This window comes from Camelus bactrianus, chromosome 6 (genome assembly GCF_048773025.1).
Source record: "Camelus bactrianus isolate YW-2024 breed Bactrian camel chromosome 6, ASM4877302v1, whole genome shotgun sequence".
NCBI classification, from domain to species: Eukaryota; Metazoa; Chordata; class Mammalia; order Artiodactyla; family Camelidae; genus Camelus; species Camelus bactrianus.
Genome location: NC_133544.1, coordinates 54853380 through 54877881, shown reverse-complemented (window position 1 = coordinate 54877881; position 24502 = coordinate 54853380). Strand labels below are relative to the sequence as shown.

At 42.4% G+C, this 24502-nt stretch overlaps 1 long non-coding RNA gene across 1 annotated transcript in view; it reads right to left on the bottom strand.

Moving 5' to 3' along the window:
• Positions 1-3199: 3199 nt before the first annotated feature.
• LOC105075240 (uncharacterized) overlaps positions 3200-24502 on the bottom strand; it is a 331910-nt gene continuing 310607 nt past the window's right edge. The window contains exon 13 of the long non-coding RNA XR_012507554.1: positions 3200-5196. This is a non-coding gene — a long non-coding RNA (uncharacterized LOC105075240). The remainder of the gene's footprint in view (positions 5197-24502) is intronic.

The window sequence follows — 24502 nt, the reverse complement described above, 5'->3', positions numbered from 1 at the left end:
GACAGACACACATCTCAGCGGGGAGACGCCAAGGTGTTGAGAAAGGGCCTGCTGCCCTCATGGGCATCGCTGTTGCAAGAGGTGTTCCATTCTCACTCCCAGAACCATCTCCAGTTACCACTGGTGACCAAAGTCCACAGCAAGCTGCTGTCTGTGGGTGAGGAATGCGAAAGCTCACGCACAGATGGGAGGGGCCGGAAGCTGAGAGAATGTCAGAGAGAAAAAAGGAAGGGGGTTTCCGGTGATGAGTCACTGCCTTCTGGGAAACAACTGCTGAGGCCACCACAAAGTCCCCAGCACCTGCCTGTCCAAGGCTTGTGCTTTGTACAAGAGAAAATGTAGCAAACAAAGTACCAAACCACATCTGACAGCCCACAGGCCATGCACAGGGCAGAAGCCTGAGAAGGGGCTGGGCTGGACCAGGTACACGTGACAATCTGCACATCACCTGCACACCTGTGGGTGGGCTGAAGCTTCTGGGCTCAAGTTCTCCTTTTCTTTAAAGGGAGCAAACTTTATGATGCTGTTTCCTTCAGTAGTCACAGCTGGGATTTTCCAATGAAGTTTTTTTCTTCTTCTTTTTTCGAGATTTCGTGATTAAGGTCAACATAAATCAGATAAAGTTTTTAAGGTAAATAACTCATTGAATCTAGAAAGGAAACAAATTTGACCATAATTCTGGGTCTACAAAGCAAAATGGGAATTGTTGGACCCATCCCTTTTCTTGGTCTATGTTCATCTGAAAACAAAACCAACATGTATTTCCTTTCCCATTAAAATAGTGTGGCTTATGTGCAATAGAGCAAAAAGCACACAGGTTGTCTCAGGACACTACTAGATGATACATACAACGAAGCTGACAGAGTAAACCAAGACAGAAGAAGACACAGGAGCCAGAACTCAGGGGATTCAACTCAGGAGAGAGGTGTAGGGAAATTCCAGGATGGCGGTGAGGAAAGCACGCAGCAGCCCTGGAGAGCCGCCAGTCCTGATGGGGGAAGGGGGACGGGAGCTTCTAGGAGGCTTTCTCTCCGGAAAAAAAAGTAATAATGTTTGCACATCGATCAAGATGTGATTTACCGTTCTCTGAGAGAGCTCTGCATAGAAAACTAAACAGCTAAGCAAATTAAAACAAAAATAAATCAAATAAGCAACTCCAGAGTAAAGAGTTAAATCATGAGGAAGAACAATCCTAGTACCCTATACGGTCTGGCTCTGCTTTAATATTTACATACTTGTAGAAACATGATCACTAAACATTTAATTACATCACAAAACAGTCTTATAACCATATTTGCAGAAAAGAAGAAGGGAATGAGAGAAATGGGGAAGAGAAATATAAGAAACTAAACCCTCTTCTTACACAGCAGGAAAGACAAGGCATAATATCTAAACCCGAAAAATCAACAAACAGCAATATAAGCACATTATTTAGAGAGTTTTAACAGTTAGAAATGTTTGCCTCTCTGGAGTGGAAACAAGTGTGGGGTAGGGTGGGCAAGGCAAGTATTTCTTGATGTAAGATGTGCAGTTTTATTTTGACTTTTTCAACTATTTATAGCACATATATTACTTTGGTTAAAAAAAAAACTTTAAAGAACATGCTCTAAAAGCTCTTTTTTTCCCCTCTTTGGATCAGTGAAAAAAAAAAGAAAAAGAAAAAATATGTTATAAAAGTTGAGCAGTATCAGACCATATTTATACTTATTTCTATTGTAGGCAGAGAAAAGAATCTAAGATGATGTACATCAAGGTGATGACAAGTAACAATCTATAAGTGGTAGAATTATAAGTCTTTACTTCTTTTTAAAATTTATTTTATTTATCTGTATTTTATTCTACCTTAATATATTTAATAACACTTAACAGGGATCATATATTACCTCCATAAAAAAAAAAAAAGAAAGAAAAAAGAAAGCCTTTAAAAGAAAAAGAGAAAGAACACAAGAAGGTGGGAGAAAATGGATCCAATTTCAGAAATCAGGCCCTGTCATGTCCTAAGTTTTTTATATTATGTGTTGTTTTATCCTTTTGGGGCTTTAAGATTCCTCAGTCATAAAATGAGGATACTGATACCTGTTCCACCCCCCAGAGAGGTTATTGTGAGAGGTTATTGCAAGAGTTGCACAAACCTGCCCGGATGTAAAACATGCTATTACACACACAAGATGTGGTAAGGGCCATGGGAGGAACGTGTGAAACAAGGCAGCCTTTGTGCTTTACACAGTCCTCGACCATCACTGCCTTCTTCCCTACTCATGGTCACCACTCAGTGCTCCTTCAGCCCACCTTAGGGAAATCTCTCTAAAGCTTCTTCCTGCGAGAGCTGGCTGGAAGTTGAAATTCAAGGACATCTCCCTTGTTCCTCTCTTGGTTTCTTTACTTTCAGGGGCAGCCTTGCTAAATCAGATCTTCTATATTCCCCTTACTCACAATCCTCCCATTTTCCAGGATACACTGACTCACCCCTCCTGCCTCAGCAGGCCCACTCCCCCGGCTGCAACCGCCCCCAACACCTTTCCTCCTACTCCCATCCTGACCTATCCCAGCTGGGTGCTGCCATGTTGGGACTTGGCCTCAAAGGCGCATTCATCCTAAGACTTCCACCAGAATAAGAGACCTTAGTCCTGATGACAGTCCCATTAGAAGAAGGTGATTATTCCTCTTTGTCAATATAAGCAAATATTAGTCACCTTTAAGGGAACTTCTAATTCATGTTTGAGTCCATTCACAATTTAGTTTATGAAACTCAAACATTTAAAACCATGTCTATGTTTAATGTTTAATGTAAAATATGTTTAATATATTTAATCTCTCCTACAAGTATGTCAGCTGACTTAAAAAAATCCTCTTACAGATTCAATAAATTAAACTTTAAAATATGACAAATCTTAGACTCTCTCAAATATTCCAATATCGATTGACTGTCATTTTAGAATGTCTTTTAATTTAAAAGGACAAAGCTAAATCAGTTTCTTGATTGCATATTTTGAATTGGCATCAAAAGAATGATCTTTACTCTAATAGGCCAATTTCCCTTAAATATTGCAAATACTTAAAATACCAAATGTGTACAAATGAATAAACATCTTATGAGTTTGGTAATTCTCTTAAACATTTCTACATATATTTATAAATCCTTGCAGGATTAAAAATGCCTACCCAAGTCCACAGTTTACATTACAATTTACTCTTGCTGTTGTACATTCTATGCTTTTGGACAAAGGTACGGCAACACTGTAATATAAACTATGAACTTCAGGTGATTATGATTTATCAGAGCAGGTTCATCAATTGTAACAAATGTACCACTCTGATGGGGGATGCTGATGATGGGGAGGCTGTGTATGTGTAGAAACAGGGGGTAGACAGGAAATCTCTGTACCTACTCCTTTAGATTTGTTGCTCTAAAACTAAACCTAACACTGCTCTAAAAATATAAAGTCATAATTTAAAAAAAAATGTTTACCCTCTAAACCAACACCATCTTAAATAGTTGAGTTCCCCTCCCAGGCCACTGTGAGGGTGCCATCCCAGCTGGATTAGGTTTATTAACCACCAGAGAGGCCCCTGGTGGAGACACCACAGATCCCTGCCTCCAGCCCACTGTCATGCTGAGGCCCATTTCTGAGTTGTCCTGCATCACAGCCTGCCTCCCAAAGATTCCAGACACTTCTTACCTGATTCTTTTCTCTCCCAGTTCAGCATTTGGTTAGTTTCAGTGAACCTATCTGCTGCTCCATTCCAGCCTGAGTTTTTTTCTTATTCATCCTTTAAGCACCAGAGCTCTTACAGACATTTCAATGCCACCCCCATGGACTTCCTCACGGTCCTGTCCAAGTTCATGCCATTGATGGGTAACAGAAGGGAGGGAGAGAAGATGGAGTAGGTAAAGCATATTTAGACTTCTGGATGCTTCCACAGTAGCATCCTCCTCTCTCTGAGGATCAGGGAACAAGCAGGGGATGGACCTTACTTAGCTCCTGCACTCTTCCTCCCTAGTGGAGTCATGTCAGTCACCTCTCATCGGCCTGACCTCAGGATTCTCCCTGTGCTGTCCTGAAGGCCTCCCAGGATCCAGGCATCCCAGGGTCAGTTCACAGAGCCAAAGGGCTGATCAGATCAGCAAGTGATCTTACTCATATCTCTCTCTGTCTCTATCTGTCTCTCTCTTACACACTCGTGTACACACACACACACACACACACACACACACACACACACATCCGTCTATACAACTGATCCTTTGTTGCTTGGAACCCAGGATAATAATCATTCCTCTATCAATCATCAAGAGGCCAGGCACGTCCAAACTGAACTCCCTAAGCAGGTTACACTAATTCTATCATCTCCTTCAGCTATTGACGACAAAGCTGCCTAACCTATTTCCTTCCTGGTCTTCTCCAATATCACTTGTACTTGTATATTTCTAATAGGTCTTCTTACCAAGGCAGACAAGTTGAGTGACTAGTTGAGAACAGATAATTTTGGGGGTGGGGGAGTAATTTAACAAAACAGACGTGGCAAGTCTCCCCCACCCCGCCAAGGCAGTGAAAGGGCACTGGACACAGAATCAGAGGACTTGGTCTCCAGGTTTATTTCTCCTTCAAACTGCTCCATGGGCCCAACCTGTGTGAGCCTTTGTTCCTTTACCTGTGGCATCACTGACATGGACATAGGAGCAACTGACCAGGTTTCCAAGATTAAATTTAAAAGTAGAACACCTGAAGACTTTTCTTTATTAGGGTCAGGATCTGACAGGCTCCTGGTTTTCCTCCTGCCTCACTGACTGGTGAACCTTAGTATCTTTGCTGACTTCCCCTCATCTCCCCAACAGCTAACAATTGGATTCAATACTTGGACCTCTGCTTTCCATCTCTACTTCCTTCCTTGATGATATTACACAGTCACATGGCTTTTAATATCATCTGTAGGTTGATGACTCTCAGTCTGATCTCCAGCCGAGAACTCTCCCGACGTCCAGACTTGTATTTCCTCCCGCCTACTCATCAGCTCAGCTTGGGTGACAAACAGGCATCTCAGACGATACATTCCAACCCTTCTCTCCTGCTGTCTTTCCTTGTTCAGTAAGTGGCAATTCCATCCTTCCAGTTGATTGGATCCAAAACCGTGCAGTCATCCATGACTCATCTCTTTCATACCTCTTGTCTATTCCATCAGCAAATCCTTTGAGCTCTGTCTTCAAAAGATATCCTGAATCAGACGGGGTTGTTTTTTTTTTTTTTAACTACCCCCACTGCTACCATCCTGATGCAAGCCAACATTATATCTCACCTGGATTCTTGCTCGAGTCTCCTCAGTGATCGTCTTGGTACAGGCCTTGCCCCCTTCCACTCACCTCAGTCTGTTTCCAATATAGCTGACACCTTGATCCCATTAAAGTATAAACTAGATCAGGTCATTCCTCGCCAGAAAACCTTCCAATTTCTACCCATTACAGAGAAACTACTGTTATACATCACTTACTACAAAATGGGAGTCAGAAAGGTACCTACTTTCATAGGGTTGTTGTGAGGATTAAAACAGTCAGTACATGTAAAGCTATTAAAACTAATACTCATTGAGTGTTTACTACGTGTCAAGCACTGCTCTACATACTTTATATGTATTAACCCATTATGTATTAACTCACTGATTCTCATAAGTATTCTGAGGTATGTACTATTATTATATGCATTTTCCCACTGAGTTAACTGCAATACAGAGAGGTTGAAGAGCTCTCCCAAGGACACACAGCTACTGAGCTGCAGAACTGGGTTTCCACTCCAGGCTGTTGGCCTCCAAAGTCTGTGCTTTCACTTCCCTGCCTCGTCAGGAAGCCTTCCTCTGTGACCGGCTCTATAGACGCTGAAGAGTAACCCATCATTTGATGGGACCATTCCTTTACTTAACCAATTCCTCATTAAGTCACCTGACCACTCCAGAGGTTCTCACCTAAGCTGATAAATTCATTTATTCAACAAATAGCACTGGGGGGGAAGGGTATAGCTCAGTGGTAGAGCACATGCTTAGCATGTACAAGGTCCTGGGTTCAACCGCCAGTACCTCCATTAAAAATACATAAATAAATAAACCTAATCTCCACCCCCAAAAAACAACTAAAACAGAGACTCTTAGTTTAATAAAAAGAGATTATAAACAAGATGGAAATTTTTTTTAAATAGTACTGAGTGACAATATACGAGGCACTGGGGACACAGCAGTGAACCACCAAAAAATGGACACAAAACTCTGTCCTCGTGCAACCTGCATTCTTTTAGAAGTGCTTTTTCTAATGGAAGGGTTGCAAGAGGCCTGACTTGCTGACTGACTAATTGCTCTTCTCTCCTTAGATCAGGCTCAGCTTCATTCATTCGGCCCCTCTCCTGGGCCAGACACTGGGCTGACGTCCGTGAGAGGAACGTGGGCGATTCAGACGCGGACCTTGCTCTCTCGGGGAGGCTGTATGTTAACACAGGCCTGGGTAACTCTAGGAAGTGGCTCTCGTTGAACTTGTTTCTGGGTCTGTCCCATGCCTTTTTCATTTGCGTGCCTCTCGTTAGACACCTAAGGTGCCTCAGGGGGAAGAACATTCATGTTGTTTCCTTCTTCCCACAGAGCCTAGAACAGTGCTTTGAATACAATGGCTGCTCGGTTGTAGGTTCTTCCCTGAAGACCAACGCCTCAAAAACCACTGGGCTACACGTTTTATTCCCCATTCTTCTGCCCTTATTAAGTCCACGGGAATTTAGTTCATCAGCACACAGAAGAAGAAAAGAACTAAGGCCATGAGCCTTATGAATATTTTAATTGTCCTCTCCCTGATGATTTTTAACCATTTAGCCACTAGGATGGAGAAACCATGAGAATCTACCAAATGCTCCCTTCAAAATACGAGAGATTAATCATGTCTGTCACACACACACACACACACACACACACACACACACACACATCCTGCTTAAAACCTTTCAATGATTTTCCATCATTTGGGAGGAAAAGAAAAATAGCCAAATCCTCAGCTAGGTCTCCCATGCCCAAGGACCTGATGGCCTGGCTATGCCTGCCTCTCCAGCCTGGCCTCACTGTGTCCCATGAGTCCTCTTGTCTAGGAAGTGGGAATGGCATGTGCAAATGCCCTGTGGCAGAATGGAGTGGGCTTGTTTGGGGGAACACCATTAGCCCACATGGTTGGAGTCCCTTTACTTTCCATATATTGACCAGAGGGCCTGATAGTGGTTCTCCAAACAACCCCACTCCATTCTGCCACAGGGCTTTTGGATGTGCAGTTCCCTCTGCCTAGACAGTATTTTTCCCTCCAACCTTCAGATTCAATCCAATCATCACTTCCGTGGGCCAGCCTTCACTGGCTCCACCCAGCATCATACCTTCCCAAAGCACCAGTACCTCTCCTTTGGGTCCCCCTAATCATCTCTGCACTCATACCAGTTGTAATTTTACTTGTTGAAGTGAAAATATGTCATTACTGTCTCTCCTCTCCACCAAACATGCATCTTGAGTGCAAGGACCATTTCTGGTTTGACTCATGGTTGTACATCCAGAGCTGAGCACAGCACTGGAAACCGGGTGGGGTGGGGGGAGCTCATTCATTCAACAGATATTTAATGAGCACCTTCTTGTGCCCAGCTTTGTCCTATGGGCTGGGACTACAAGAGCCAACAGGCCAAAGTTCCTATCTTCCTGGAGCTTATAGGAGAAGAGACAATGAATTCATAAGCAAGATGATTTCAGGGAATACGTGTTCTCAGGATAAGGGGTAGGACTGGACCACTGGGGACAGGGTGGGATGTTAGCTCAGATCATGGTCAGGGTAGGCCTCTCTCAGGGGGTAACGTGGGAGCAGAGTCCTGAGTGCTTTGAAGGGGGGTTGTATTTTCAGTTTAAAAATTGGGATAGTTCCAGGCAAACCAGGACAGTCGATCGCCCAGCAGAGAATGCTGATGGGAGCCTGGCTGCCTGCCTTTAGCCACTTACCCAGGAAAAGGCTTCTCCTGCACCTCCTAAATCTTTTTTACCAGAAACACTCACTTTGGGGGAATTAACACTGCTTAGAACTCAGTAACTTATAATGAGCTTTGTAACAATGAGGAAGCTTCCTGGGAATCCACACCCACTCGGCCCTGGAATGATGCTAGCTTTAGGATTCCCACTCACACCAGGCCCCTCTGTGGTCCACAGGCGCTTGGAGGCCCACATTTGGCTTTCCATCTGGGGGTGATCCGCCCACTGGGAAAAGCTCATTTCCTCCCTCCCTCTGGCTCACACTCCCAGCCTGGAACCTTCCCCACAGCGCCCCTTGGTAGACTCCCTCTGCATTCCCTCCTGGCTGGCCATACTTCCAGAGAGTTCCACCCAATAATAAACTGCCTGTTATCAACTAGAGAGTGGCAGATCCCTGCCCAGAGGTATCCCCATCCTTTGGAAAACACGTTCACGCAGACCCTGCCTAAATCATTGGCCACACCCCTTGGCACAGGTGCTCATTCGAATTGCTCTCAATGACCTCCTTAAAGGATTTCAAAACAGTTCAAGGGCTAATCCTATTTTTTGTTTCATCTCAGATTCCTAAGCCACCGTTGTTAAAAGCTTCTCTTCTTCTCTTACCCTCTCTCCCACCTTCTCCTCCCGCTCCCCTTCTCCTCTTGCTTCCCCACCTGCTCCTACTGATCTGAGTGTCCTCAGGCTCAAGAGGCAAACCTACAGGGCTCTAGCCCCAGCTCTCTGCTCACCTGTCTGGGCAACATTAGCAGCTACCTCACGGGGGCATTAGGAGGATGAAAAGAGTTAATGTACATTAAGCACCTAGAACAGCAGTACACCATAGGCCTTCACATGGATTTACTGAACAAATGGAATATTTGTTCTTATTATTGTCCCTGAGATCTGAGGGCCCTTTGTGCCCTGCTCAGAGAGGAAGCGACTGCCTCCTATGATTTTATTTGAAGAGACAAAATATCCTTTTGCCTAAATGCCTCCCTGTCAACTTTAAAACCCCTACAACTAGCATCTGTATGGAACAGAGCACATGAGGAAGCAGGGAAACATAATGATTATCCCATCCTTTTTCCAGAAGAGTTTATCAGAGTAAATGGAAGGAGGATGCTAGGGACGAGAGCTGGACAGTGAGGAGAGAGTACATGACTTGTTCAGAAGAGAAAGCCTGAAGGGGGCTCTTTGCAGCGGAGGCATCAGGAAGGCACTGGGCTCTTGAGAGGGTCAGGAAAGTTGAGGCAGAGGGCACAGAGCAGTGGAAAGGATGTTGGAGAGGAGAGATTCAAAGACAAAATTCATCTAGGATGTTGGAACCAAGTCCTTTCTAAATCAACACACGCACCCCCCACCCACCATGCCCCAGCTCTGCCCCAATCCAGACTGGGCTGCTGACTGCAGTCAGCCTGGTCAAGAGAAAAGAGCCTGGATTTTCAAGCCAGCGTGAAGTTGGAGCAAATTCCAGTTCTACCATTTACTAATTGACAAAGTTAATCAACCTCTCTAAACCATGGAATCCTCCTCTGTAAAAACAAACTAAAACACAAAACACTCTCAAAGAGTCCTTGTGAGGATTAAATAAAGTAACGCATGAGATGTGCTAGTTTAGCGCCTAGTGCCTAGCAGGTGCGTACATCATTTAGCTTCCTCCAAATCATAACCCAAAGCATGCCCAGAGGGTCCCTAGCCAGCTTTCTCAAAATACACGCTACATCCATAACCTCTTGTACATTTTCATGGTTAGCTTTTACACGTAATTTATTACATTTAATGCAATTCAACAAGGATTTCATAGAATGCCAAGATTTTATAGATTTTATAGAATATAAACTACTAGGGATAGAATGAGATTAAGTCCCACTTACTCCCTTTCCTTAAAAAACTTGTAGTCTACAGGGAAGACTGGTGACTATGCAGTTACAGTGGTAATAAGCATTCCAGGAAGGGAAATATAAGAGTTGTCAGAATATACACAGCTCTCGTATTATATAATAAATGCATATATGAGATCTACATCATTTATGCTGTGTCAGCACTCAGCAATCAAGCACATTCATGATAGAAATCTATACAGACATCACAGTGGAGCTGATTTTTATGTTGGAGGTAGTTCTAAAGTTGGCACACAACTGAAAACTACATAAGCAATAATAATGTTTTTTTTTTTAAATTCCCTAACTTACCATAAAATAAAGTACACATGGTTTTTCTGCACAGCCATGCATAGTTATGGGTATGTAACATGTAATAATCTATAATAATGAACAATATTTAATAAAGAATAAACATATAAATATAAGTTTATAGAATTTTATTGCATAAAAGAGACCAAAAGTTGAATTCAAAAAGGGTCACAGAATCAATGTTCTTCATGTAAAAACTTTCTGGTAGAAATGCATGTTTATCTCTGGCAAATAAAGCCCCACAGGGCCGGGAAATGGCTGCAGTGCAGAGCACATTCACACTCTTCAACCACTCTTGACTTTTTCTCGAAAACTATAAAGAAAGGCAATAGACTCAGGAAATCATCCTTTGGTTCTTACAGGATCCAGCTGATCTTACAGAGTAATAGAAAACTAGCCCGCAAACCCTTATTAGGCTTATAGCCTGGGACAAGGAGTAAAATTGTAACATTTCAAGAATTTAAGGGAACTTAAAGATCCCTAGTCCAGCCTCTCATTAGATGTTTCATTCCCTTCCAGGGGACCAAATAGCCTCTACTTAGATCATCCCAGTGGCTGCAAAGCACCCATGCCATCTAAGATCACCTCTAGCAATAAGTGATTTAGACATACAATTACTTCAAAATTTTAATACATCAAAATAATGTATTGCATCAGGATCCTCCTGGCATTGCTTCACTTTAAAAATATTATGAGGAATTTACTCTGTTTATCCTTAGGTGAATAAAAGGTTCATGCAAAAGGATTTTTTTTTTAATCATTAAGATCTCAATAGATAAATAAATAACAACATAAACAGATAATCACAGCATCTGTATTAAAAAGTTCAGTCTAGCTCATTTAATAGGCAAAAAAAGATCTCACACTGCAATCCATTAAATAACAAAGGTTATGAAAACAATAATACCCAACATTAGTAAAGGAGCAATGAAACAAACACATTAAGAAACTGGTGATAGAATGTAGATTGCTACACATTTTATGTATTTCAATTTGGCAATATTCATCTGTCAAAGAATAAAGATCAAGATCATCAGAGGTTTTTTGGTTGGTTTGTTTGTTTTAAATCATGGCTGAGCCTACTAATTTACTAGTCAAGGGAACACACACCAACGGAGAAATCTGCAGTTTCCCTGAAGGAGAAAAAGTCGGGATGGTGGGTAGGAGGGACTTGTTTTTGCTTTTAAGTACTACGGAGTAGGAGTGCCTAGTGGTTATTCTAATTAAGCACTGAAAACTGGTGCTCTGGGTGGGCAATTGGTTTAAAGGAGTCCCATTACTCATTGGTGAGAAGAGTCTTCAGTTAGGTCCTAGGGTTGGGGGGGGGGGCATGTCCCTCAAAGTTCATAGTCTTCTATTAGCCTCAGTGGGTCAGAACCAGGTGGGATGAAATCTAATCTTTAATTTTGATATTTCTTAGGCAACTTCTGCTGTAAGTGAAAAATTTTCTTTTTATTCATTCACTGATTCAACAGTGAGCATTAAGAACCAACTCTACACTGGATGCTGGCCATGCTATAGTAACAAAGGCAGATACAGTCCCTGCACTCAAGGAAATTGCCACTTAGCGATGTGATCTCTTCATGAACATGTTTATATTATTTGACCTAAAAATTCCACTTCAGGAAACCCATGCTAAGGAGATAATAAATAAAGTGATCACATATTTATACACAAAGATATTCACTGCAGTACTGCTTAACCAAAAAAACCCCAAAAAACAAAAAACAAAAAGGAAACAACCTAAACTTTCAACAATAGGGAAGCTGTTGAAAAAAATACATTCAAAAAATTGACAATAAAAGGCTTGATAACATGGGAAACCATATATAATGTTCAGCAAGGTAAATAATATAAAATAACATAGATGGTGGTCTCAATTATATTAAAGTGTATTTTTAAAATACTTAGAAACATAATTGATACACTAACATTATTGGTACATGAATATTGGATTATAAAGGGGTTTTCTCTTTATATTTTAGTTTGTTTTTATAAGAGCACTGTTAATTTTAGAATCTAGAGTCTGGGAAACCCCCTACCCCTCCAAAAAAAAGAAAGAAACCAAAAGAAAAACAACCCCCAAAATAAGCAAAACTGAAAAGTACTCTACAAATGGCTTAGCTCTGTGTTTGCGGTCAAGTTCCTGTAATCTAGGACCCTGTGTCTAAAGGCAGAATTTCCATGAGAAGTAATCTCATTCTTGCTCCTGCTGACTCGATAGAAACTGCGCTCTCCATGGTTTACCCAAGATGAGCAAACGAGAGTGACATAGACTTTTCTCAGTGGACAGTGTCACTTACTCCCCACCCCTGGTCTTGTATGACCAAGGAAATAAAGCCCACGTTTCATTTCTATGGCCCTGGTAGTTAAGGAAACTCCATGTACATTCTCATCTCAAGCCCCACAGCAACCCGAAGTGAGAAAGAAGTCTGGCGATGTCAGCAGCCCTGCCCTGAATCACTGGCAGTAACCAGGGCATCAGGACTCACGCAGGCCTACCAACTCGTGTCCATGGCACCAGCAGGACCATGGTCCATGGCAAGCATCCAAGGACCCACTCGGAGTTGAGAACTGGCAAGTTATTCCACGAACACTGGTCTTACTGTAAGCTCAGCTGTGTCCATTTAAATCTACCAAAAGGCAACAGAGCTGTAAAGACAGTGAGATTTCACACCTATTTATACAAACTCTCCTTCCATCCCCCTTTCTTCCTCTTTAACTTGTCTTTCCAGGAACACAGGAGAATGGGAGATGTCGCTACAATAGGTTACGCCAGCACTAAAATTTATTATCCAAGATCTAAGTATTTCTATATGTAAAAGTTATGGTAACTCTTCCTCTCGTCAACAGATAAAATAACTAAACACAAGCTTTGATTTCCTCATCTGTCAAATGGATTGAAGGACACCTGCCCTTCCCATCCTTTCCATGTCACAGCGTTGTTTAGGGATCAACTGTGACAAAAACGGTGGGAGAGAGCACGTGGACTACTAGATGGCTCTTTACTTAAGATGCTATAAAGTGCAAACCCAGAAGCCGGGACCCGGTGAAGTCCCCCAGGAGCAAGGAGAGGTTAGCCCGAAGTGCCCGTGCGCCAGTGCAGACCTAATGTGACTCTGGCTACCCATGCCTAGCAGAAATCCCCGGGCGCATCGCTGTGGATCAAAGATCACAGCCCCGCAGTGGCCAGCAAGTCGTAAAAAACGATCAAAATCGCCAGCGAGCTGCGGGGCGGGGGATGAAGTCCCCCGCGGGCGGGCGGCGGCCGGGCGGACACCCAGCGCGCGGCGCCTGCGCGCAAAGCTGCCCCCCAAATAAATAAATAACCGCGCGGGAGGGCGGCGGCCCCGGCTTGGCGTCCCTCCCGGCCCGTCCCGGCTCGCCGCTCACGTAGCGAGAGCGTGAGTCAGCGCGTTCGACCGCAGCCCTAAACCGGGGTGGGTGCCCTCGACCGCGCCGGCCGCCTGCACGTACCGCCGGCTCAGCGCGCCCGCCGCTGGTCGCCCAGGGCATCCCGTGTGGGCCGGAGGAAGGGGCGTCTGGGCTCGCGCGGCCCCCGGGAGCCCCCTTGAAAGCCACATGGGGGTGGGCTCCCCTCCGCGGGAACTCGACCTTGTCCTTGTCCCTGTGTGTGCTTTCCCACTTCGAGCCGCACGTTTGGCCAGACCTGATGGGCCCCTGCCTTCCTCTAGTGATAGGGGGGTAGGAGAAAGAGGCTGGGCTTCAGCTGGGGTCGTGCCCAGGGCAGACTAGGGAGGGTTGGGATGCTGAAGCCAATAAATTAAGGAGGGAGAGTCCCTTATCAGTTTCATCTCACATGCAGCAGGGACTTACTCGAGTCGACCTGCATTTCCTCAAACCTGCACCTGTTTCTTTACAACTGACTTTATAAAAGAAAGTTGCCTACGTGTCTGACCGCTGAAGGACTGAATTAGAAGTACTTTCGACTGAACGTGTGAACAGAGCAGGGCCTCCTGTTCAGCTGTAGACCTACAGAGTTGCAAGACTGGACCTCCTGAGGACAGAAAAAAATTCCAAGTCCTCCTTTGCCCTTTGGTAAAACAGTCTTTCCCAAATTAGAGTACGTTAGAAAGCTTTCCTCTTCATTTATCTGTGATGTGCCTATGTCACTTTTTCAAAGCCGTGCGAGGGGTAGGCATGTTATGGGGAGGGAGACAGGAGAAGTATGCTTAGGAAGGGAAAGAGATACATGAGGAAGGCGAGAGGAAGAGTTAATTAGGAAAGGAGCATTGAGCAATGAGTAAAGTGAAGAACAGAACATTACTGAGCCCCTAATGGAGGTCAACACATCTGGACACTGGAGATGCAACATAAGTGGCTCCCATGGCCCCTGCTCTCAGGGGTTTACAGTTGAGAGGGGGACATCAGCTAAATGGAGTTAAACTTAAGGGAGACTTGATGCAATGGTTCAGCACTGGGACTCAGGAGCCAGGCTGTCCAAGAGGCCATGCTAGCTCTGCAACTTACAGGCTAGGTGACCTTAACCAACTGATTGACTGTTCCTGCCCCTAATCATTTTCCTCGTTTGAAAAATGAAAATGGTGAAAACTGTACTTTTTCAGGCTTTTCAGAGAACTAAACACATTAATACAAGCAAAGTCCTTGAACAATGCCCTGGGTTCACCAGGTGCTCAATAAATATGGTTGAAAGAATGAATGAAGGAGACCCAGGCAGGGCCAAGTACAGCAAGGCAGACTGTGTACCTGTGTACAGATGTGAATGGAACTTTCCAGAGTTTTGTAGCGTGGGAGTCCTGAATACAAGTATGTCTATTTTAAAATTGTTCATAACAGTGAAAAATTGAAAATTCAAATGTATTTATTCATAAATAAAATGTGCTACATTCATACAATGGAGTACTATTAGAACTATTAAAAGGAATAAATTACATCTATGTGCAAAGAAATTGATCTCAAAAATATGTTGAATGAAAAACAGTTGCAAAATGATACACACAACATGATGACATTTATATAGAGGATGCATGCAAAAATTTCTATATATTTGACACATGTTATGTATTTTTTTAAGTGCTCGAAGAGTATACACAAACTTAAAGGTAACTCGGGATAGAGGAAGAGGAATTAGGATTTGAAATGGTTTCGTTTATTTAATTTAGTTTATTCCATATTGTACTAATTGTTTCAAATAACGTGCTGATATATCCTGTGTTTTGGGTTTTTTTAAGGTGTGGATATGTAACATAAAACCAGAAATAAATATGTCAACACTGGCTAATCCTGGGTTGCAGGAGTACAGGTGACCATTCCTTTCTCATTAGTACTTTTCTGTAAATTCAAATTAAAAATAATTACAGCCTTGCGGTGAAAGTGCTAGAAAGTTATGGAAAGGGTGGGCCTGGAGGGCATGTCTTAGGTAAAGCTAGGTTTGCATGCCCAGAACCTTTGGGCCCAATAAAGGACAGAGCTCTGTTCCCAAGCCCCCTCTGTTCTAACTGCATCCTGGGGCGGGAGCAGGCGCCTCTGGTGTGCCAGGGACGCAAGCTTTCTGGGCTGGGCCTTCCCTGGGTGTGGTGTTGCTGAGACCTGTGCTTTGCAGCTTCCTCTTTTAATCTTCATCCTCCCTAAAATACAGTATCCTAGTGGATGAGACCCTGGATGATGAAAGAACCCCTGAGAGAGGGCGCCATGCTCCACAAGTATGTCACCTACAATACGGAAAATTTAAGTAAGCTATTGAATGTCAGATGGCAAGTGCATGGTAAAGGTGGCAGGGAAAAGCGTATCCAACTCCCATCTGCGAGTGCCTGCCCTCCCAGCCTCTGCAGAGGGCACTTTATGGGTGTTGCCCTCTTTGGGAGCAGCCTGATGGAGTGGTCAAGAGTCAAGGCTTTGTGGTCACTCAGACCTAGACTCAAGTTGCCAACTATGATTTGGAGCTAGTTTCTCAACCTCCCTGAGCCTCTGTTTCCTCTTTTACGAAGTGGGGATCACGGCCGTGTGGGGAGGACAGAACGGGAGCCCTCCGTCAGGGTGGCCAGGTGTACATCTCCTCAGGAATAAGAGTCTTGATAACAGAGCCTGTTTGAAAGAGATTTTTTCTTATCCTATGACTGTCCTTTATCCTAATAAAGGGTTAAAAGCTGCATAAAAAAGGATGAAAGCCCTTGTCTCCATCATGGGGGACTGAAATTGATGTTGACATTCTAAGAGAGTTTTAGGCCTAGGCACAGTTGTTTGAAGAACGCCATTCCTCCCCTTAAAGAACCAGTTGTGGTTTTGTTTCTTACTAGCCAAAATGATCCACTGAAAGCCCTCACCTCCAAAGAGGATGCTCTTACATTAAAAAAAAAAAAAAAATCACTTGGACACCAGCAACTTCTGAAGGAAGCAGAAGGAACTTTTGATTTAAATGAAACTCACTAAGAATTCCTTGTCCCTCCCTGGCACCCATCAACAAAAGTGTCTAAGGGAGTTTTAACTCGGCCATGCTGAAAATCCCCAATTTAAACCCGGTTCCCAGCTGCTCCTTTAGAACGGGTTGCACGAGATGCTGTTCAGTCCAACTAGCCCTGGGGAGGGGTAAACACGTCCAGCTGGATGGTGGGACGTGCAGAACGTCAGGGGAACATAACCAGGCAGAGGGAAGCATGTGCTGTGACTAATAGAGAACGACCCGGGGTGTGGCTGCCATGAGAAAAATCACCTCCCCACAGGACCTGGTACCGAAGAAAAGTTGGGGAAAACAATGTCTGATTCCCAGGCAGTGTTTACCCAGCCAGGGTGAATGTGGCTTGAGTTATCACATTTGTGCTTTTCCAAGCTGCCCTGTTTGTTCAGGAAGAGGATGCTGCTGCAGGGAGTCTCAATGATCTGTTGGGTAAACCCCATTGTCTAGAAAGCCAGCAGCTCCGCCCATAGCAAGACAGAAAATCCCCCACCCTTGGCCCCGTCCTGAGCAGAGATGCCCAGACATTTTCCCCAGGTCTCCCCAGCCTGACACTCCTCCCTGCCCTCTCCCCAGGGTTGGGCTGGGTTTGTAGGGAGGCTCCTGGCACAGGGCACCACTGGCTCCTCCCTCTCCTTCTCCTCTCACTCCTACCATCCTCCCAAAATCTAACGTCAGGTTCTGAAAACCCTGCCTGCGTCACAGTTCATAAATCCACGTTCCTTCTATAGCTACCCTAGCTGAGGTTCCAGGGCAAGGTCCACCTCAACAGTGATAAATCACGTTGATAGTACGTGCCCTGGATCAGATGTGATGAAAATGGCAGTTAACCTCTGCCATCTTCTTCCCCAGAAGCATAACCCCAGTTTAACTGTGAGGAAAATATCAGACACATCCAAGTTGAGAGACATTCTATGAAATGCCCAACCAGTCCTCAAAACCATCAAGGTCATCAAAAACAAGGGAAGTCTGAGAAACGGTCACAGGCTAAGGGAGCCTCAGGAGACATGGTGACCAAATGTAATGTGGTGTCCTGGATGGGATCCTGGGACAGAAGACAGGACATGACATAAACACTAATGAAATCTAATGGTCTTTAGTTAATAACAGTGTATCAATATCAGCTTATTAATGTTGACAAATGTGCCACCCAAGTATAAGATGTTAATAATAGGGGAAACTGAGTGTGGTGGCATATGGGAACTCTCTGTACTATCTTTGCATTTTTCTGTAAATCTAAAACCATGCTTTAAAAATGTTATTCAAAATAACAATCACTGTGTACGGGGCAAGGGTATTGCTGATGAGGGTAAAGACAGGGGTAATCAGGAGTGTCCTTAGAGTAACACATCTCTCCCTGGCCTGAAAAATCCTAACATGGTTAACTCCACCCACACCTACTTCCCAGCCACCAACCAGCGTGTCTAGAATTCAAATTGCAGAGAGAGAGGAAGACGTTTTCTTTTCTTTTTCTTGATTATATTGAGAGAAGTAAAGACAAACCAACAACACAGAGGGTACTCACTACGTTAAAATTTAATATATTGCCCTGTCATGACAATGCAGTCCTAAATTTCCCTTACCACTTTATTTAATCCTATCAACCCTGCATAAACCCCATGTTTTAGTCAAACTGTTCTAGAGCAGTGGTTCTCAAACTTTGCTGTGCATCAAAAGCACCTATAGTAAGTATAAAGGGAATATAATCTTTAAAAATTGTGAATCACTATTGTACACCTGTAACCTATATAATGTACATATGCATTGATGTATAATTGTGCATCAATTAGACTTCAATAATTTAATTTTTAAAAAATTTTTGAAAAGGAAAAAAGCCACCCATGCAAAGAGGCAGGAAAAGTAACGAAGGGAGGATAACTAGTGCAGAGGCTGTGCCACGGGAAAAAGTTTAGCCCCTGGAGCAACAGAGGAGGCCAGTGTGAGAAAGGTGGAAGGAAAGGAGAAGACAAGGTTGGGAAGGCGAGCAGAGACACTGCAGGAGCGGCTTATGCAAGAAACATGAGTAGAACTCAATTCAGCAAACCCGTTACTCAAAGAAGAAGACTTGTCTTAGCATCAAAGATTAATGAATAGTTCAAATTTAGATACTTTCTGTGAAAATTTTATGTTTAAGGGATATATGTATCAGTTTTTATGATTTCCCCATTTAAAAAAATTCAATTAAGCAACTACCCATCACAGATCTCATCAGATCAGAGCACCCTATCATGGATATGCTATAATCTATTTAACCTTCTTGATTGATGCCAGTATTTCATATAATTAACAGTGCTGCAGTGAATGACCTTGTACATACACCTGTGCAGTTATTTGAGTAAACCTGTAATTTTATAAATATAAAATTTCTGAATCACAAAGAACCCACATTTCCATTTTAAACAAGTGTTGCCAAGTCATTCCTGAAAGTATATACCAATATATACTTCATTCATAGCAAATCTTACCGGGCATTTTACCAATTAAAAAATGTATTTTTTTCAACCAAATACGTGAAAACAGCACTCTAATTTGCATTTCTGTGACTACTGAATTGTATTTTTATTTGCATACTGGCCATTTGTAATTCTTCTTTTATAAATTCCCAATTCATGTCTCTTTTCATCCCTCTATTGAGTTCTTTATCTTTCTGTTGACTTGTAAGAGCTCTCTGGATATTATGCATGTCAGCCCTTTGTCATATGTGATCCAAGTATTTTTCCCATTGTCACTGGTCTTCAGCTTTGCTTATGGTATGTTTTAGATGTTTACATAGTGAAAATCACCCTTTTAAAAGGTTGCTAGGGCTTTTTTACCCTTGGGAAAGCCTGAATAATTAAAATTAGAAAGACTTACTTGTATTTCCTCTAATATATTTATGGCTTAATTTTTTTTCATTTAAATACATTTAGAATTAATTTGATGTAGGAGTGAGGTTAAGGATTCAGCTTAATTTATTTTCCAGAAGCCCTGCCAGTTGTCCTAGTATAATTTATAGAATAATCTGTATTTTCCCTACCAATCTGAAATGAGGCTAGTATCAAATATTAATTATTTTTATATGTTTGGGTCTATGTCTATGTTCACAATTCTGTTTCATTAATGTATCTATTCCTACATCAGTACCAAACTGTTTTAATTACTGCAACAAAAATGCTTGCTTTATACCTGTCTTTCCTTGGCTGTTCCCATTGCCAAGTTTTCATAGTTATTTATTTGTTTTATCCCCCTAGTGAACTTAAGTTCCTTTAGAGCAGGAACTGTTGCTTAAGCATTTTTATAGCCTCAACAACTTGGCTGAGTAAGTATTTGTTTTTCTTAGCAGCTTTCCATCCTGGTCCGCCACCCCATGGTGCCTTGCACAAAGCGATCACTCACTCTAATAACCGCATTTATTAAATTTTAACTGTTAAAGAAGGAAGGGCAAGATGTTCCAAGATAAGAGACGGAAATCAAAAGAGTAAGTTCATAAGAGGCTGAAGAAGATAGCCCTGATGGTAGGAATAGAAAGCAATCGGGATGACAAGGAGTCCCAACCAGGATGTTGGTCTGTTCAGAACAGCACCAGACTTGTTGGTGTCACTGAATCAGCCCTGGTGCTTGATCAAGTGCTCTAGTCAACCGATCATGATGACTGAAGGAATGACTGCCTTTGCCATCCAACTCTGAAATGGCAGCGTGGAGACCTGACCACACACCGCCTCCTGCATTTCCTGCAGAACGGCTGTCTCTATAAAGTACTGTGACCTGGTGGCACACACATCCCTAGTCATCCTGAGGCGCTCTCTCCCTTTCAAAGTAGATACCTGCCTGTTGATGAACTGCCTGTGGTAGGAAGCTGTATATTTATTCCAATGATTCGGCCATAGACCAAAAAGTTTTCTTGGCATTGCCCTTAGAGCCTGGGGATAATCCACATGTAAGAGGATTTGGGATGAAGCTGCCAGCAGAGAGTTAAACTCCCAAAACTAACACAGAATCATCATTTTCCAAAATTTGCATCCATGTTAAATTGTTAAAATTTCAGATTTCCATTCATGTGGAGAGTCTGGTTGAGGAAGCGGTGGGGTGTTTGAATATGTATGTCTAAGAAGTACCTGCCGTGATTATCAGTTTGGGAACACTAACATAATAGATTGGACTAATATGAGTAGAAATGGGTTCTCTAGGAAGCTTAGGAAACATAGGAGTCCAATTAAGTTAATTAGGGTGTATCCTTCAAACTAGAATGTAACTAAAGAAAACCAAACCTAATTATTTACACAGATCTATTTTAAAAACAAAACAAATGAACCTGTGCTGATAGAAGAATGTGTGTAGGACTCAAGTCTAAAAAAAAAATCAGAAAAATAGTTAGTATTATTTAGTATTTAATAGTTAGTATTATTTAAATAAAGGAATGAAGCAATACAGAAACCAGCCAGAGCAAACTTAAAGCTTCCCTTTGATAACAGAATTGCAGAAAAGTTCTAGCCATGGCACTTGCTAGAAATAGGTATACAGCTGGCCAGGATGACAGCCATTTGAATGCATGTATTTCAACATGGATTATTTTTGAAAAGACTTATTAGTTTAAAGTAACATTATGTAAAACTGATTGGAACTAAGTTTGTGACTGAACAAGCTACTATCTCTGTGGGTCTCCTTTTCCTGCCTATAAGTGAGGTTAGATTGTTTGAGTCCAGATACTCTGTAAGCTCTCCCACAGGCCTCAGGTCGCTGGTTCGTTCTATGACATAACCGTCTCTCCCAGGATGCACACACAGGGATCGGTGCTGCTGACACTGGCCTGGAATCTCATGGCCTCACTCCCTCTGGTCTTTCCCTAAGACAAGACCTGTGACTCACCCTGAGGATGTAGACAGAGGAGGCAAACCACTGCAGAACACACAGCCTCCTCTGCTGATCATTTTCTGATCTCTGAAAGGGGTTCTAAAGGTCTGTTGATTAGATAAGAGCATTATGTCAATTTCAAATTTTTCTGACTTGATAATTGAACTGTGGTGGAATGAAAAGGAGGGAGGGAGGGACAAAGGAAGGAAGGAAAGAAAGAGGGAAAAAAGAAATCACCCGGAAATCCCCCTAGCCAACAGTCAAAACTGCCAGGTATTGTTATTGGCTTTTGTGTGGAGCTTGAGAATTACAGGCTGGGTAACAGGAGAAACGCTGAGACCCAGCAGCAACCTCAGGCAAGACACTGTCATAAAGAATTCTAGTCTCCTATCTGGAAGCCCTCAGGCTTCTGTCTGTGAGGTCACCAGTTGGCCCACTAACGTCTGATCCCTCGCAGAAGGGAAGAGCAAGTGTCAAATGTCCAACTCATAGCCATGACCCCAAACCATTCATGACTGCTTTGTTACAGGAAGATAGCAGGAAAAATAATTTTTTTAAAAGACAACCCCAAGAGGCTTCTGCCCATGTGACCAAGCTTGTTTCCTAGTTAGAAATCTCAGGGGGCTTACATGAAGTTCCCCAGAGAGTACAGTCTGTGGGTTACAGTGTCACAACTAGACTTGTATCCCTGCTCTGCAACTTACTAGCTACTTAATTTTCTGAGCCTCAGTTTCCTCATCTATCAAATGGACATCATTGTGCCTACATCATACAGCTGTGAAAGAGTAAATAAAATTATATATTTTATATATATATATACACACACACACACACACACACACACACACTAACATGTGTATAGCACATAAATTATGCTTAATATATTTTTCTTTTCCTTTCCCACAAATGACTAGAATGTGCCTGATAGTATAAATATCCTTAGGATTGTGGCCAATATTCAAACGTGAGAAGTAAATGGAAAATAAATTTCAAATTAATCAGTGGTAAATAGATTAATTAACTCCAATCAGGAGGTAAACTAGCCGGAGCTACAGGCTCAAGTCAGAAGAAAGAATTGTATAATGATCTAATTTGAAACCAGAAGGTCAGCTGTGAAAATAGTCCCGTTTGTAGGGCATGAACAAGGAGTCCCTTGTTATCACTGTGACTATTTAAAAGGTGCTCAGCATCTCCTTCAGTGCACAGATGGGGCACCCTGGCATTGAGACCTTACAACTGTATCCTGGCCAAAACTCTTGGCCAAAAGCAACCCCAACTTGCTTGAGATGGTAAAAGCTATCTGTCAACTCTGGAATGTTGAAAATTAAATATAGACATGATGAAAGGAACCAAACCATGCTATTAATGGTTTTTTCATACCTTTAGGAATGATCTGTGTATATTTAATATTTTAAGTGCTGAGAGTGTTTAAGAGATTTTAGGAAATTTGATAGATTTGGGCTTTAATTCTAATTTCAAATGTATAATTGACTAATTTATTTTAGACTTAGATCTTCAGTTGAAAGATAAAGAGAATTATGCAAAGTATGTAAACAAAATTGGAATGGACATGATTAACTTGAGAGGGACCACATTCATTAATTTAATTAGATTTATTAGAACGGGAAGATTTGGGTAGGTAGGTTAGGCAGTAAAAGTGCTTCAGAAAATCAGATACAGTCAATTATAAACGCAGCCTAAAACATTGAAGGGAATTTCACAAATTAAGATGTAAACAGGACAAACTGTTTAAGGGAATTTGGTCTGTTCAGCTAGTCAATCAAATAACTCCCTGGATTTATTATATTTATTTCTAAAATAAGAATTGCAATTTGAACTTGAAAGCTTAAGAAAAACTAGATTTATTTTTCCTTTTTCACTTTTCTAAGTTGAATAATCATTTTAAAATCTCAAGGATTAAATTCTATTTTGTATCCACAAAAATACATTGCACAGACACTAAATAATTCACCTTGACCATGCCAATTTTTAGGTTGATGACCACTTAGATTTCAATTATACTTTGTTTCCTAGGAGTGCTAGAAATAGAAAATGGAATTTACTCAATATTGAAATAAATATTTTTAAACTATTTTAACCCTCAGGAGATAGGGGAAAGGAAACAGAAAAAAAATCATGAAATTATGATTATGTGATCGCTAAAACTTCCTTTGTGCTGAGCATGTTCCTAGCACAGCTGTAAATGTTTCACGTGTACTACTCATTTAAACCTGCTAAAATCCCATGAAATCTTAGAACAACAGCATAGAAGAAGAAAGAAAGTGCTGTGTGGGTTACCACAATCTAGGAAAAATTCTTATCTTAGCATGTCCGTGTTTCTTAAGGTAGTCCAATTACAATATGCGGCACCCTGTGATACACCTGCTCTTACTCTGGGTCAGGGTACTGAGTGGCAAACAGCTTGTCGGGGGGCAAACCCGGAGACCAGCCAAGAGGCTAATCCCATGACCCAGGTGCACTTTGTGGTGCCTGATTTAGGGTGCTGCCAGTGGAGATGTTGAGGGAAGGAAAAATCGAAGAGTTACTTAGAAGTTAGAATTGTTATAACTTCTTGGAAATAGCACATCGGGGAAAAAGTGGTTATCTTTTCCCAAGTCCTCAAAAAGCCAGTCCTGAGACCAGAGTTCAGGTCATAACAATTGACGTGGTAGCAAGTTGAGAGTGAGGAAGAGGGGAGCAGACAGCTGTGCAGGGACAGCGGGCTGCATGGCCACGCGGGCTGCTGGCTCACTACAGGAGAACAGGGAGCCAGCAGGTTGCTCTGTAGTATGTTTATTCAGCACGCAAGGCTCCTTAGATGGGCTGCAAAGGACAAACATACCCTGAAGCAATCCACAAAAGAGTGAAAGGAGAGGGACTTTATCTCACAAGTTACCTCCTATCTTTCATTTCCCAAGACAAAGAACCCTAAGGAAGGAGTGAGTGGAGGGGTAAAAGTGATAGAAGTTCCATTTTGAGTATGTTTAATTGGCTCTTCAGAGATGTCCAGATGGAAGTCCCCAATAGGCAGTTGAATGCAGATGGA